The sequence below is a fragment of the Ananas comosus genome, linkage group 16 (genome assembly GCF_001540865.1).
Source record: "Ananas comosus cultivar F153 linkage group 16, ASM154086v1, whole genome shotgun sequence".
In the NCBI taxonomy this organism is placed as follows: domain Eukaryota; kingdom Viridiplantae; phylum Streptophyta; class Magnoliopsida; order Poales; family Bromeliaceae; genus Ananas; species Ananas comosus.
In genome coordinates, this window is record NC_033636.1 from 7,293,982 (window position 1) to 7,307,853 (window position 13,872).

Genomic DNA, 13,872 nt, shown 5'->3' on the forward strand with positions numbered 1-13,872 from the left:
CGTCTAAAGAGAGAGAGAGGAGCCACTTCGGAATATAAAAAACACTAGTAGTAGCTGTGATCGCTTGAGACCCTGGAGAAGGAAAAGTTCGGCTTTTTTTACATTTAGACCCTGGCAAATTTTTATTTTAAAAATAGTCTTATCAAAATTTAATTTGCAAAAATAGTCCTGGGCCTGTCACGCAGGCGCCACGTCAGCGCCACGCTGGCAGAGCTGGGCCCGTGTGTTAAGTTGAACACGGTGAACCATTCACCGTGTTCACCGTGTTTAATACATATTTTTTGCGTACTTTTTGTATATTGAAAAGTGGAATAAGGAGTAGGGATGTCAATAGGTATAGATATCTGAAATATTATCCGAATTCAAACCCGAATAAATTATATATATATATACATAATTTATTTTTATTTATTTATATAATATATAAAATATTTAATAATTTTTATTTCTTAGATCTTCATTTACTAGCGGGTTTTAAAAATCTATACTGTTAGATGAAGATCTAAGGAATAAAAATTATTAAATATTTTATATATTATATAAATAAACAAAAATAAAGGTTTGGATTCGGATAATATTTCAGATATCCATATCTATTGACATCCCTACTCCTCATTCCACTTTTCAATATACAAAAAATAAGTACTATACACGGTGAATCATTCATTCACCGTGTTTAGACACGGTGAATGATTCACCGTATTCAACTTAATACCTTGGCCCCAGTCTTGCCTGCGTGGCGCTGACGTGGCGCCTGCGTAGCAGGGACAGGACCATTTTTGTAATTTTAATTTTAATAGGGCTATTTTTAAAATAAAAATTACTCAGGGGACTATTTGCAAAAAAAGCTCCCGTTTATATTAATGACATTTTTTTAATTAATTAATTTTTTTTTATAAAATTTTTTTTTATTTTTTTAAAAAAATAATTAATTTTTTATTAATGATGTGTTGTAACTATGTAAGTATAACACAGTAAACTTTTTTTTTCTTCTAAAGAGAAAGAAGAGTATATTAGGCATTAATTTATAAACAAATGGAAAAGAATAAATTACACTTTTGTCCTCAAACTATAACCAATATTATATTTTGGTCCTCAAATTTTAATTCGCAATAATTTATGACTTGAACTTTCTGAATTATTGGAATTAAATTCTGCAATCTAATTTATTGACTAAATAAATATTCACGTGTCACCGATATAAAAGTGATGTTTGCGTTGTTATAATTGATGAAGCAGTAATGATTAGAATAAAATACCAATTCCATATCAGTAATACGTAAATATTTAGCCAGCTAAATTCGATGTATGGCTTTATTGCAATAATTCAAAAAATTTAAATAAAAAATTATTGTCAATTAAAGTTTGAAGATAAAAGTTTAATTTGCCAGATAGAAAAATAGTTATTATTCAGCCTACTATTTTAGGAGCTATTTGATTTCATGCATTCCAAAAAAATAATATTATTAATATAATTATTAAAAAATTAAAATATGTGTGCAATTTATTCTAGTCATAACTAAATACTGCAGTAAACTGTTTTTTAAAATAAAAACAAGAAATTCTTAATTATTGTACCACAATCTGGAGCCAAATTAGATTTGTTAGAAATACAGTAGTTGAAAAAGAAAAATAAAAAGGATTAGAAAAATAACCTCACTATCCATCTTCTGAAAAAATAAAATCTGAAAAATACGTTTTCTCAACTTGAAGCGACTAAAACGGAATTCATAATTGTGATATTCTTGACCATATAACGACTGTTTATATATAAGAAATAATATCTAATATATCATTCAAATTTTCAAAACTATCTAATATACTCTTTTGTTGGTCAAAATATTTTTATTGATTTTGAAAAATTTATTCAAATATATTTCTAATTAAGCAATTTATTAATAAGATTTAGGATTTAGAAAGATATTTTGAAAATAGAAAGATAAATTTAAAATTTCCATTAAAGTATTGCATTTTCTCATATGAAAATTCAACTGGGTAGCTATTAGAGTACCAGAGTTATACTCTATCATTTATGTCCAATTAATTATATTTCCGCCTTCAAAAAATTTATAATAAAAAAAATTTTAAAAAAAAATTATGACGGCGATGGTGAATTCTAATAACCAAATCTATAGATATAATGAATCCCGAATTTTACTGTGGCCTACGTGGCCGCTTCTCAGCGCCCCTCCTCTCTGCCGTTTCTTCTCGGGCGGACGCGGGCGCATGAGTGGCGTGAGCGGGCGTCGGGCGCATGTCGCGCGCATGCGGGGGAGAGAGGAGGGGGAGAGGGAGAGAGAGAGAGCCGGGGGGTGGGGAGAGGGAGAGAGGGGGAGAGAGCAGGGGGGACTGCCTGGGGGTGACCGCGGCCCCGCGCGCGCGTAGGCGAGGAGAGAGAGAGAGAGAGAGAGAGAGAGAGAGAGCCGGGGGGGAAGTCTCGGAGGTGGGGAGAGGGCAGAAGAGAGGAAGAGAGAGTGAGGAGGTAAGGGAGAGAGCGAGGAGCGGGGGGGGAGTCCTGCCATGTGCGGGTTGACCGCACCCCGCGCCGCGCAAGAGAGTTCTTCCTCTTCTCCCCCCCCTCCCCCCCCCACCCCTTCTCTTTCCTCTCTTATTACTATCCCTCCCCCCCGCCCCCCCCCCCCCCCCCCAATCCTTGCCGGCTCTTCTCTTTCTCTCGTCTTATCTCTTCCCCTCTTCTCTCTCGGTCTCTCTCTCTCTTCCCAGCATGCGAGGAGCGGCTGTGGGCGGGTGGGCGCTAGGCGCTGGGGGCGGGCGCAGTGCGCGAGCGGGGCGGCGGTCGACCACTCACTCACTCTCTTCATCTCTCCGTTTTCTTTTCTTTTTTTTAACCGGCGTCGGCCGGTCGACGCATGGATGGGAGCTTCCGAGCGGTGGAGGAGGGAGACGTATCCGCGAGCGAGGAGAGGGGAGGGCGATTTCTCTCGTGTAATCAGATGCGTTATTGTCACAGGTGTGCGGCAGGATCAGTGTGCGAGGTTGATTTCGAAGAACCAGGTTCACCACGTAATCTTTGGACCTAGGGTGTATGTGGGCCTCGGGCGGGGACGACCACATTTCGAGCCCGAACCGAGCTTGGGAGAGTGGCCGGGCCCTGCCCGTGGCTAAATCGGGAGAGCCGTGCGGGCCGAAATCCCACATTCGGCCAGCACGGCCCTGGCCGGAATGCAGGGCCGTGCTCCGGGCCGGCTCCTTTTTTTATTTTTTTAAAAATGTACATATAATTTAAAAAAATATAAACAATAAATTATATTTATATAAACTGATATTTTGATTAAAAAATTTAAAATTTATAAAAATAATTACAAAAAATAAATATTTAAATTTATTTAATATATTTTTGTATTCTTTTTTTGAAAAAAAAAAAAGTTGAGAAGGGTTTTTGGTCCAATGGACCAAAATTGCTTTGGTCCATTAGACCAAAATCACTCCTCTCAAGGTCTGCTAGGGAGAAGCTCTCCTTGGGAGGAGGGCCAAGCCCTCCACCCGAGGAGAGCAAACCCCAGGCCCAAGGCAAAGTTGCCTTGGGCCTGGGTCTGCTCTCCTGGGGAGGAGGGCTTGGCCCTCCTCCCAAGGAGAGCTCCTCCCAAGGTGTGCCGGGCCGGGCGGGCCACGTGCCGCCCGGCCCGTTTTACACCCCTATTTCGAACACCAAATTTTTCAACACTTCTTTTCGATTTAATTAAATAAATTTTTGCTCTTTTGGATTTAATTAGCTAAATTTATATGAAATTTAGAATAAAAAGAGAACTAAAAAAGTGTTAATAAATTTATGAAAAATTAAAATTAAATTCAATTTATTCATGGGTAAAAAGGTGAAGATCGGCCTGATATTATTAGGAGGGTATTTAAGCTAAAATTGAAAGCCTTAATGGATGATATAAAAAAAACCAATATTTTGATAAATTAGTTGCTGGTATGTTATTATAGAATTTATGCTGGCCTTAACTTTATAATTTTCTTTTCAAATTCGCACAGCTAACTTTTTTTTTTCTGTCATTTAACCGCAAAGTCTCGGATACCAACTATCAAGTCTTTTGCCACCTGCGTTAGGAACGATCGGTACTTTTCGGGTACTTATTTGTGCCCTTTCATACCATTTGGGACGCATATGATTAAGCTGTATCTGTTTTTCAAACCAATAAATAAGAGTACTGCTGGAATATTAGAAAAATCAAAGAGTTAACAATGTCAAAAGATATGTATAACTAAATCAAAATAGCGGAGAAAATTCAAAATATTGAGTTAAGCAAATTTGTGGCTCCTATCATTGTACACAATTTAGTCAAAAAAACATGCATCACACGTGGTTTTGAATTTGGCTCCCTTAACTTTTTTTTTTTTTTTATTTGATCTGCACCCTCTTTACTTACTATCAATGGTTTGATTTAGCTCCTTTCATCAGCAATTTTTTCGTTAACAATTTTAAAAATTTTATTAGAACCACAATAAATGCCTACGAGAAATGGACGTTATCTCCTCTAGAATTGGCAGTTCCTCCTTCACCGTTGCCTTCTTTCCTTTTCCGCTCCGTGATGCTTCGCCTTTTCATTTTTATTTTCGCCCGATGCTTCCTCTTCCCGCCTGTCAACTCTTCAATTAATGCGTTCACATGATCTATTGTCATCTAAAAATCTCGCTTTCACAACAAAAAAAAAGTAAAATAAAATCTCTTCATACTTTTTTTTTTCATACTATTTGTATTTATTAATGTCTCATGGCAAGTCAAAAAACTTTAAATTTTTTATTTTATCAATCTCTTGTATTTTATAATATTAGCCCACTGTAATGCACGAATAATTTTATTATATCATAAAACCTAAATCCTACTCATCTAGGATGACAGGGTACATTTAAGTGGAGTACCCAAAATATTTCTCTTATTAAAATCTTACCCCCATAATATACTGAATCATTTCCCTTATCCCTCGCACCAATCTACAAAATAAAAAAATATATATTTATATCAGCGTCTAAAACTTAGCTAGAATGAAAAATAATTCTAATTTAATTTAATTGGATTGTATATTTTACCTTAATTACTAAAATTAAAATTTTACTGTTTTAAATTTTAGATTTTAGTTTCTACATTTAAGATTTTAAATTTTATACTCAAATTATGAATGCTAACAGTTTAAAAATTATATATATTAATTTACTGAAATATTATCTACCCGTCTGCTCCCCGGGTTTGGGGGGCACTGTGAGTCCCACTTTTTAAAAAAAATTTAAATAATATAAAATGTTGAAGTTTAAAATTTAAAATTAGATTTAAAAATTAAAAAATTTAAACTTAAATTTAAAAATTTAAATGATAATAACGGAAACATAGGAATATATATTTTTATATATTTTTATCCCAACTTTGGTAAATAATATTAAATAATTTATTCAAAATATTTTAAAAATTGCGTAAATTTACCGCCGTGAAGCGCGGGCCTTCACTAGTGTAATTGATTGTAGACACCATATTAGCCATGTAAGAGTCGCATTTTAGATTTTTTCGTAGCTTTCACGCTCTACAAAGTACGTATCAACATGTTTGATATACTGTAAATAAATTAAATTATTTATTTTCTTACTGTTTTTATTGATAGCCCGTTTGAATTTGTAAACAGTCAGTATCGTTAAATATAATTTAGATTATATATATGCCTTAAAAATTAAAATATATAAATTTTTAACATTACTTGTTTGGTATTTAGGGCTCGTTTGATTTATCTATTTTAGACTATGGAATCGGAATAAAATTTATTAATTTCGATTGTTGTTGTTTGTTTTATAAGAATCAAATTCCGAGTTCTATTTTACTTCAGAATAGAAATGATTTAATCTATTTATAGTCCAATTCGGCTTTGAATTTCAGATTAGCTCATTTCAAACTAAATTGTTCAAAACTTTTCATGACAGACACCTTATTCTTTTCTCTCATCATCACTTTCCTCTATCATAATCAGAACTCTCTCTCAATGTTCATTTTGATTTCTATCACAATAATAAGTCAAACATTTTGTAGCTGAAGAATAGAAAGTAATGATAGAATATATATTTAAATGAGAAAAGTAGTCAGTTCCAGAAGGATAATAATTTAACGATGCAGTAACAAAATTTAACTCTAGAAAATATATCTATAAGAGCTTGAAATTTTATAAGAGGATAGCTTTTATATTTGCCTTCTAAAAAAAATACATATAAAAGTCAAAAATTTTATTGGAGTATATAAATAATTGGCCCAAAAAAAAAAAAAAATCCACATTCTAAGGATAACAAAGGTGATATACAAAACATATTCTCTTCCCAAGAAGTAGATTTTCCTTTTTTTTTTTTTTTCGTGTTGTCTTATCACTTATTAGGATAACACAGGTGCATGATAATATTTTTTTTACTATTATCATCAATACATATAATAAAAGGCGAACTCTAAACCCGCCACGCGTCGTCTCCACGGCGACCCCCTCCCTGCTCAGTTCTCCCGCTTTCTTCGCTGGGCTCTCTCACTCACTCTCTCTCTCTCTCTCTCTCTGCTCGCGTGCCCCGCGAGAGGGGACCGCACACATGGCAGCCCCCCCCCCCGGCTCTCTCCCTCCCTCTCCTCCTCCCTCCCCGGCTCCCTCCTCCTCTACTGTGGTCCTCCCTCCGATCCCTTCTCTCTTCGATCCGCCTCGCATCCTATTCGCGGGCGCGGGCCCCCGCGCCCTCTCCCTAGTGCTCGCATCCTATTCGCGGGCGCGGGGGCAGGCGTGAGCGGGCGCAGGTGCGAGCGGGTGCGGGCGAGCGGGCTCGGGCGCGGGCACGGGCGGCGCGCGGGAGGGAGCCGGGGCGCGAGCGGGTGCCCGGCGCGGGTCGGTCGCAGGGCCCCGGGCGCGGGTCGGACGCAGGGCACGGGCGCGGGTCGGACGCAGAGGGCAGCACGTGCGAGCGCGGCACGGGCGGGCAGCTCTCCCTTCCCCCCTTCCCCGACCCCTCTCTGGAGAAACATAAGTTAACAAACAACTGAGACTGATTGTTTTTAGTGTAATCCTTTCCTCAGTCTCTATCTCTTGCACTCCAAGTGTTTGTGAATTGCCTCTGCAGTGGTGAAGTAGCTGTGGTCTGAGCTTATTATCTGGAGGATTAATGCTTTTATCTTTCATAGCTGAATCGGTGGCGTCAGCGATCATCGAGGCGTGCCCGGCGGCTGGCGGCATGTAGGAAAATCCTCCTAGATTTGGAGAAATTCAGAAGCTGGCTTATCAAAAACCTCGAAATTACTACGTAAATGGATCGATCGGGGATCGAGCACTTCCTTCGATCTCTTCTCCGCATTCGTTTGGGGCCTCGAAGGGAGCTTCACACGTAGAAGCGTTTGCTTATNCGCCGTCGAAAGCAGTCCCCCGCGAGCCGGGCTCGACGCCGCCGCGATCGCCTCCTTCCCTTCGTTCCCTTACCGCCTCACCGCCGTCGGCCCCGCCGCGACGACGACCACTCGCGGCGAGTGCGCGGTGTGTTTAGGCGCGTTCGCGGGGGGAGAGATGCTGCGGCGGCTGCTGCCGTGCGGGCACGTCTTTCACGTGGCGTGCGTCGACGCGTGGCTCCGGTGGAGCTCGTCCTGCCCGGTGTGTCGGACTGTGGCGGACCCCAAGCCGCTGCCGCCTGCCGTGACGGTGCAAGAAAACGTGGTGCCGCCGCCGCCTTCGCAGCCCTCGACGTCGGAAGAGAAGGGAGACGTGCTGTAGTCGGGTTCGAATCGTCGTTAGGCAGATGATGAGCAGAGAATGCATGGGAAGGAAATGGAAGATTTAGAGAGGCGGCAAGAGTGCTTGTGTGTGCGTGTGTGTTTTTTTTTTGGTTTTTTTCCATAAATTTGTTATTTAAAATATATATTATTGGTATGTATGGTGTAATTTTTTTTTTTTTTTTTTGAGAAAAAGATAACGCGCAACCTGCAGTGTAATATTTCTTATGGTTAATTTTATGCAGTTTCCTACAAATACAGTGAATTATAAATATATCTTTACAAAGTTCAACTTTCATAAATTATTTATAGAAAATTTTTAATACTTTCAAATATATATATATATATATATTCCTCTAATTTGTTACTATTAAAATACTGTTTATTTTATAAGTGAAAATGAACTTTTTGCCATTACAAATATGTCTCTTAAAAAGTTGAGTAAAAAGGTCAATTCACCTCATTAACCAATTAGGATTAGATATTTTATCTATGATTAACTAATTTTTTTCTAACGGATCTTAACGGTAGGAATATATTTGAAAATATTAGGACTTTTGTAGGAACAACATATGAAAGTAAACTTTGTAGGGATATAATTGTAATTCACTATATTTGTAGGGACCTTTTTGAAATTAACCCTATTTTTTATTGTGATTTACTAATTACTTATATAATTTTGTATATATAAAAAATATTTGCCTGTTTATATTTACAGGCTTTGAATATATATATATAATAAACCTATAATAATAATTTTTTTTTAAAGAAATCTAAACCAATTTGCCCTTAAATCTTTTTTTTTTTTTTCCTTTTTTTAATTTTTTTGAATTTTAATGCTCAGTAGCAAATAGCAAATTTTCTTGTGAGATTGTGAAAGAGAGTAGCGTCAGAGAATTGAAGTGGCAAATAGTGGCAAAAGTCAAAGTCTCCGAGTCAACTTCGAGTCAACTATTTGTAAGATATGAACCTGTCATTTTTACCCCCCTAAAATATCGGTGTCATATTGAGGCCCATTTGGCGCGTTATTAGACAAAATAAAATTAAATCAAAATAAATAAAAATTTATATTTTTATTTTATAAAAATTATATATATTATAACCGACTCATTGTAATATATATGCAAATAAGATATTTTCTTATCATATATAACACAATCTTCTTATAATTATAAATAAAATAGCATTTTTAATATTTACAAATTTAACGATTCTTATTGCACGCGGTGGAATTTGGATGATATTTGATGGTGACAATCTAAAAAAATAATTTTTTTGAAAGTCAATAAAAGCATTTTGATCCACCATGGGTAAATTGAATATTTTTAAATTTTCGAAAGGTAGATTCACTACAACAAAAACGGTCTATAGCGATACTTTTAAATGTAGGTACATGTCAAAAAAGTGCTGTTAGCTAAAATTACCGACACTTTTAAAAAGTGTTGCTATATGTGGGGTCGCTAGGTATATAGTGACAGTTAAAGAGTGTCGCTATAACCTAAAAAAGTGCTGCTAATTTACCAACACTTATTTAAGCATTTAGCAACCGTCGAAACTTTATCTCGTTGGCTGTGGTGGCGGAGGAGGACGACAGTAAAGGCTCTTCGTCTAGAATTTCAGTGGATTGAGTGAAGAGAGAAGAAAAGATGGTAATTGATTTTTCTTTTTTTTTTCTTTTCTGTTTGTAATCGGGCCAAATGGACTGGATGTGGTGGGTTGAGTAGAGTAATCTTTTATTTTTTGTTGGATTAGGCTTTATATTTAGACATTAGTAGATGTGTTTTTAAGTTTTAGCATAAATGGGACACTTACTCAAAAGTGTCCCAAACATATGTCCCTATAACCTAATTCTGTTGTAGTGATTAGATATTATTTTTAAATATTACTAAGTAAAATTAATTAGTTTAATTTCAGCAGGCGGCGAGGGGCCCGGCATCGGCGGTGGTGGCTGAGAAAGGACTGGGGGTGAGTTATGCACGGGTCGTGGAGGCGGCGGCGCTGCGGAGAGGAGCGACGGTGGAGGAAGCGAGGGCGGCGGTGATGGTAGCGGATGAGGAGGGGGCAGGCGGAGGAGGATGCCGGCAAACCGGGGGTCCGGGGACCCAAAAAATTTCAATTTGTCCTGCTATGGTTTAGCGCATTTTCAGTTTAACGCCCTTTGATTTTACTTGCTGTTAAAATCTGCTATTAAGTATACATGTAGTAAACTAATATATTTTATAAACCTTATGACAGCAAATTGTAAATTTGTATTTTCATATAGCCACCCTGTGATTTGTAAAATAAATTAATTTAGTATCATACTTAACGGCAGTATTAATAGCAACATAAACATAAAACCACAGGGCAACAAAGTGAGACAGTTCAAACCATAGTGTACCAAACTAAAAATGTGCTAAACTACAAGGGGTAAAATAGAGTTCTCCCTAATTTTTTTTTTTTTTTTTAGGAGAGAGTATATTTGTACCATACTTTATTATCTTATGATGCATCCAAAGAGAACCTTGTTTTATTGGCAGTGGTATTACCAGGTATTCATCGTGTGCGTATATCTAAGTAAACGAGCAGTCCACAAAAAGTAGAAAAAGGGAATCACATTTCTCTTCATAGAATTTTGTTCGAATTTATTAAATTTTTTTTAGTTGATTTAAACCTTAAAATATTTTAAAAAAAGAGATAATTGTCTATAAATCTCTCAAAACTTCAAAAATATCTAATTTACTCTTACTTTTATTTTTTGTTTCCAGTATATCCTTCATATGTTATTCCGTTATTCAAAAATACTCCCGCAGTTATCACCCGTTAAATTATCTCGGGGTAAACATGAGTTAAATGTCTATCAGAGTTTTAAAAAATCAATATACCTATTTTGCCCTTAAGTTAAGGGCAAATAACAGAAGTTGGTGATGGTAGAAAAATATATTCGAAAAAATCAAAAATTAAAATACATCTTATGGGCAAATTAGAAAAGTTGGTGATGGTAGAAGGGTATATTTGAAGGGGCAAAATAGTAATTTCACAGATATAACAACTACTGCTAACAATTCACTAACAAAAGTTTAACTCTATATAGGTCCGTATATTGAAAATAACTTGGAACGTAAAAAAAAATATTTTTAATATTAGCCTTCTAACGGGGGTAAATCAGAAAATCGAAAGCTTTTTAAGGGTATATAAGCAATTGTCCCTTAAAAGAATATAAGGGGTTGTTTGGTTGGATGCAGTTATCAAAAATAGTATACTTGGAATTATATGTAGTTACAAATGTTGCAGTCATAATTACACCTAGTTTGTTTGGTTTTATGCAGTTGTAACTGCTACGGTTACATTTCTTCTATTTGGTAGGCTGCAGTTGAGATTTGTATTTATAAATTCTGTCAATTTTTAGATAGAAATATGAGATTACCTCTTCTGAACATACCATAATTATGAGATCTTTTAATTATTGATTAAGACTTTTATATCTATATATAATTTATATATTATAAAATTATATATGAATTTAATGAATTTTAAATACAAATACATTATAAATTTAGTCAAAAAAAAATTAAGGTATTATTGAACTAGCAAATTGGAAAAAAATGCAGCGTATGAAAAAAAAAAAATTATTGAACCTTATCATACATTATTAAATCCTAGTAGATTTCGTGATTAGGTATTCTTGAAAAAAAAATTAAAAAAAGAAGCGTATTAAAAAAANTTTTATATCTATATATAATTTATATATTATAAAATTATGTATGAATTTAATAAATTTTAAATACAGATATATTATAAATTTGGTCAAAACAAAAATTAATGCATTATTGAACTAGCAGACTAGAAAAAAATAAAGCGCATGAAAAAAAAAATTATTGAACCCTAACAGACATTATTAAGACCGAGCAGATTTCATGAATAGGTATTTTTAGGAAAAAAAAAAAGTTAAAAAAAGAAGCGTATAAAACAAATTTATTGAACCCTAATAGATGTTATTTAAATCATAGTAGATTTCATGAATAGGTATTCTCGGAAAAAAAAAAAAAAAAAAGTTGAAAAAGGAAGCGAATGAAAAAAAAATCATCACACTTTTTTTTTTTTTTAATGAGTGAGCCAACTCCGGCCCAATTGCTGCAGTTGGACCTTCTCGTGCAGATGCAACTGCAGCCGTTGAGCCTAACTACACCAAACCAAATTAAAACTTAATAGATGCATGCATTTTCAACTACAATGTAGTTGGAGATGAATGCAACCAAACAGCCCCTAAATGTTTTTCAAAATAAAAATGAGTTTTGGGCCCCCATAACCCCTCCTGGAGATGTGGGCCATTATTGGCCGAAAGGTTTGAGCGCAGTTTAGGACAGCTAAAAGTTTCACTTACACTCTGTTTGGATCTTTGTTAGTTAATTCGCAAATTATTCACGAATTATTGAAAATTCGAATTAAACAATTCTTTTACGAATTTTTTTCAAAGAAAATAAATTATTCGCGAACTTTTGGGCCAGCCGAATAATTCACAAATTATTCGCGAATTATTCCCGAATTATTAAAAATCTGAATAAAAAATTTATAATTTTTATATTTAAATATAGATTATCTTATATTTTATATTTTATATCGAATCTGTTTTTTAAGCCGAATTTTTCAACGAATTTAAAAATTAGAAAATAAATTTTATGCGTATTATACCCGTACCGAATTTTGCCGAATCCGTATTAACTATGGTACTTTGGATAGAGAGAAAAGAAGAAAAAAGAAAGACGGGCGAAAAAAAAGTTATGAGAGAACAATAATATTCTTTGGTTTGAATTAAAACTTGAAACTAGAATTGAAAAAAAAAAAAAAAATTGGAGAAAAACGGAGAGAAAACGACCTTCCATAATAGTTTATCTTTTCTCTCTCCAAAAGTGGAGAAAAAATGTAGAGAAAGAATGAGAGAGTTATTTTTACTTTTTTTTTTTTCTTTCTTCAATTGGAACAAAGTGATAGAAAAGTGCAACTTTTTTCTTTTCTTTTCTTTTCTCTCACTTTCTTTTCTCTTGTTTTCTATTAAGGGGTGTTTGGTTTCGCAAAAAAGCAAGGGAAACTAATTTTTGAAAAGAAAAAGTTTTTTATTAAAATCCTTTTTTACCATTTTGTTTTCCAAATAAAAAAATGGAAAACAAAACCACTATTCTTTTATGAAATATGAACAAATTTTTTAAAAAAAAACTTTTTTCCCTTGAAATAAACGAATTAAAAATTTATTTTCAGCCAGAAAATTGGAATATTTTTTAAGAAACCAAACTCTCTCTCTCTCTCTCTCTCTCTCTCTCTCCATCTAAATGAAACCTAAGTAAAAAAATTAATAAATTTCTCATATAGCAAAAAGTGTTTTTATCAACTATAATAGCAGTTAACTCAAGCTAATCAATATTTTAAACACTGGAGTACTTTAAAGCAATTATTAAGTTTTGAACAATTTATCAGGTATTGGACTTCCCCCAGCTTATTTATCAAAAAAAAAAAAGAAAAAAAGAAAAAAAGGTTTTAACTAACTTAAAAAAGTGTAGGGGCTTTGTCTAGATCTTTTGATAAAAGCTTGTAATGTGGAAGGGTTTTGGTACAACAGGAATTAAAGTCTTAGAGAGGACCACATACATCAATAATTTGTACCTTTTTGTTGCAACAAATATCCTGCATCCAAACTATGAAGCTCCACCACAAGTTTAGTTAGTACACAAATCAACAACAAAGCACAAAATGTTGCTTTCTAAATTGAATGCCACTCCTTGCTTTGCTAGTGTAAAATGTAGTTTTGCCCCATTTCTTATTAAATTGATCTTTTGAGTAATACTGTATTAGCAATGTTAAGGGAATCGAATTGGACCGGCACGTTCAGCCAAGTTAATCGAAAACTAGTTTGATATCCATATCCAATAACCAAGTGGCCCTGAACCGGTTAATTTGGATTTGGTTTTCTTTTTTAACCTGTTTGAATTATTCCAAAAAATAAAATGCAAACACCTTCAATATTTAATTGGTAACACTTAGGAAGATGGTTACACAATCGTTAGTAATCAGTGTAAGAACACATATGAAACTTGAATTGACCTGTGGCGTAATTTTTGTTATAACTTTTTTATAGTAGAAACTAAATCCAAGCGTTCGACAGTGAA